Source organism: Octopus bimaculoides, chromosome 28 (assembly GCF_046866305.1).
Source record: "Octopus bimaculoides isolate indiv1 chromosome 28, ASM4686630v1, whole genome shotgun sequence".
Classification (NCBI taxonomy): Eukaryota; Metazoa; Mollusca; class Cephalopoda; order Octopoda; family Octopodidae; genus Octopus; species Octopus bimaculoides.
The window spans coordinates 20,750,587-20,753,615 of NC_142955.1; the positions used below are offsets into that span (position 1 = coordinate 20,750,587).

The following is a 3,029-nucleotide window of genomic DNA, read 5'->3' on the forward strand; positions in this document are numbered from 1 at the left end:
AATTGTTAACAAAAAATATTTTTTGATGCATAGAAAGTAGGTGAAACGAAATCGAGAAAATGGCTTACGGAGTTATCCACTTGTTAATGTTTGTTCTAAATGCTAGAAATAGCAACTAAATTTTTCTATTGAATCATACTCTGCTGTTCCAGTAGAAAGATGAAAAAAAAAATATTGGATAGCGTATTCACACACACACGCACACGGGGTTGCCGGCTGAAAGGAAAATGGAAGGCTTAAAGAAAGCTACTAATAACAGCGAAACGAAGGATTTTGTTACGAAATACGAAAGCCTGAACGTTTGGAAACAAACAAAAGAAATTATTGTTACGTTGATAATTATTTGTTTCGTTGAATTTTTATGAAATACGGTTAAAACTAAAGACTTCTATATAATTAGTATTAAGAGTGCTTAATTATCAATTAATTAAGTATAGGGTAGGTACAAAAGGGAAAATGTGTGAGTAGGAAGGGTTTGAGGAGGAGTGGGGGGCGTTATCGATTTTATTGCACTCGAGTGGTCTTTATTTTACCAAAACCCAATAGGATGAAAGTAACGTTGACCTTGGCAGTATTCGAACTCTGAACGTAAAGATTTGGAAATAATTATAACAATAACTCTTTCTACTATAGGTACAAGGCCTGGTGGGAGGAAACGAATCGATTACGTCGAATCTTCAGTATTTCACTGGTACTTAATTTATCGACCCGAAAGGATGAAAGACAAAGACGACCTCGATGGAATAATAATAATAATAATAATAATAATAACCATGGCGATGATGATAAAAAATATTCTACTTGCTAGCAACAAAACTTTTTCGTTTCATTACGTTTCGTTTACATTTTGTAATAACCACATTTTGCGATTACGGAAACGTAATGCATTTGTTGTTTAACCCGAGGTCAACCTTAGTGGAGCAGATTTATGGAGGAAAGGCGCTTAGCTTGTGATCATCTCGTGTTATTTCTTTAAGAATACATTATACAACATATCCTCTTATTTCTTCTCTTTTTTTTCTAAAGCCGACAGGCCGTGAGATTTTAGGGATATTTAGCTGCTATTTCTAACGCAATCAACGCCCACATTGCGTCTATTTTACAAAATTTGGGAATATTTCTTTTTTTTTTAGTTAATTAATCAAAATAAAACAGAGCAGAGTTGCACAATTAATTCTTATGGTTTTAATTAAAACTGCATTTTCGTGAACTTTTTCCGATTCTCCAACTTTTTACAATGCTGGCTTTTAATTATTAATTTTTCGTTTTAACTTGGATTAATTAAAAATAAATTAAAAAATATTTTTTCAGGCGTGGCTTCGCAACCTATTTGGTTGTTTGGATTCAGTCTAACTGCATGACACTTTCGGTAAGTGCCATATGCTTTTGCTTTGGTAGACGGAAACAGAAGGAAGCCCGTGGTGTGTGTGTGTGCGCCAACATGCATATATAATATACTGCACACACACACACATATAGGTTATGAGCGATAGTAGTGTCAATTAGACCCAGAGGTTTCAAGTAATGCTGAGTAAGTGCTATGGATAGACCATGGTTAGGCTCCAGGTTCGGTGATTATGCGAATAAGGAGTCCCACGTAGGTCATATACCAGCGTGTGAATATAAGGATTTACTTTTCGTAATGAGATAAAAAAAAAAAAAAACCAAGGCTGTGTATATTTTAAAACATTTATAAATAGGTCTTACAGCTAATAAATATATATATATATATATATATATATATATATATATATGTATATATATATGTCAGATCCACTCACAAAGCTTTGGTTGGCCCAGAGGTTATAGTAGAAGATACTCTCTATGGCCCCTCCCTTAAGAAAGAAGATCACAAATTCCTCATTTATTCAACTGGGAGGGGCCACAATTCCCACGGGCCACAATTCCCACCGACGACGTTTCAGGACATGCTGGCAGTGTGCTGCTAACCACCGGCACTGTCCCGTTCTTTTTCTTGTCTTTGATATGGGAGGGTGTAGTTCCTCTGCTTCAACCGGAGGATCATCTCTCCCACCCACGGCTTTGGGGTCCCTTGGTGGGCAACCATGGTTGCCCACCTTCTTCCTTTTTTATTTCAGGAAGGTCTCCACCTCCTCAACTGCCTCCATCTCTACCTCCGAAGGAGGAGGGGGGAGCTCTTCCTCAACCAACTGTTCCAGGACCCTACTGTGGTCCTGGGGACAGTTCTTTTTAATGTGGCCTGGTTCCAGGCAAGTTTCTTATCACACAGCCACACCAGTGTCTCTCTCTCTCTCTATATATATATATATATTTATATACACACACACACACACACACAACAAACTTCTTTCAGTTTCCGTGAACCAAATCCACTCAAACGACTCATCATCATCACCATTTTAACATCCTGGGGCTAGAGTAGAAGACACTTGCCCAAAGTGTCATGCAGTGGGACTGAACCCAGAACCATGTGGTTGAGAAGCAAGCTTCTAACCACACTGCTATACCTACATACATATAAACATACATGTAAAATGAAACCACATGGTTGCTTCCCAATCACAGGGTTCCAGGTTCAATACCACAGTGTGACACCTTGAGCAAGTGTCTTCTAATATAATACGAATGTCGAATGTCAGTGTGTCATACTTTTAGATACTCCTAGAGGCCATGGCAAAATGTATCATACCATTTTGGAATCAGGCCAATTCTGTAAGTAAATGAAAAAGATTCTGGATCAAATCCAGACGGCAATCCTGAAATTTTGCATTCTCAAGTTTTCATTACTGCAATTGTTTGCAGTGATTTTTTACAGCCTGACTGGCCCCTGTGCAGGTGGCACATAAAAAGCACCCACTACACACTCAGAGTGGTTGGTGTTAGGAAGGGCATCCAGCTGTAGAAACATTGCCAGACCAGACTGGAGCCTGGTGCAGCCTTCTGGCTCAACAGTCTTCAGTCAAACCGTCCAACCCATGCCAGCATGGAAAGCGGACATTAAAATGGTGATGATGATGATGATGATGGAAAGTGACAATTAAAGACAA

At 38.5% G+C, this 3,029-nt stretch overlaps 1 protein-coding gene across 3 annotated transcripts in view; it reads right to left on the reverse strand.

Moving 5' to 3' along the window:
* Positions 1-313, reverse strand: part of LOC106873344 (syntaxin-7) — a 24,106-nt gene extending 23,793 nt beyond the window's left edge. The window contains exon 1 of one of the 3 annotated variants that reach the window (XM_014920670.3): positions 1-313. This exon is cut by the window's left edge and continues 311 nt beyond it. The gene's annotated coding sequence lies outside the window, so the exon portion shown is untranslated. The other 2 variants (XM_014920672.3, XM_014920671.3) reach the window with 2 other exon arrangements.
* Positions 314-3,029: the final 2,716 nt, after the last annotated feature.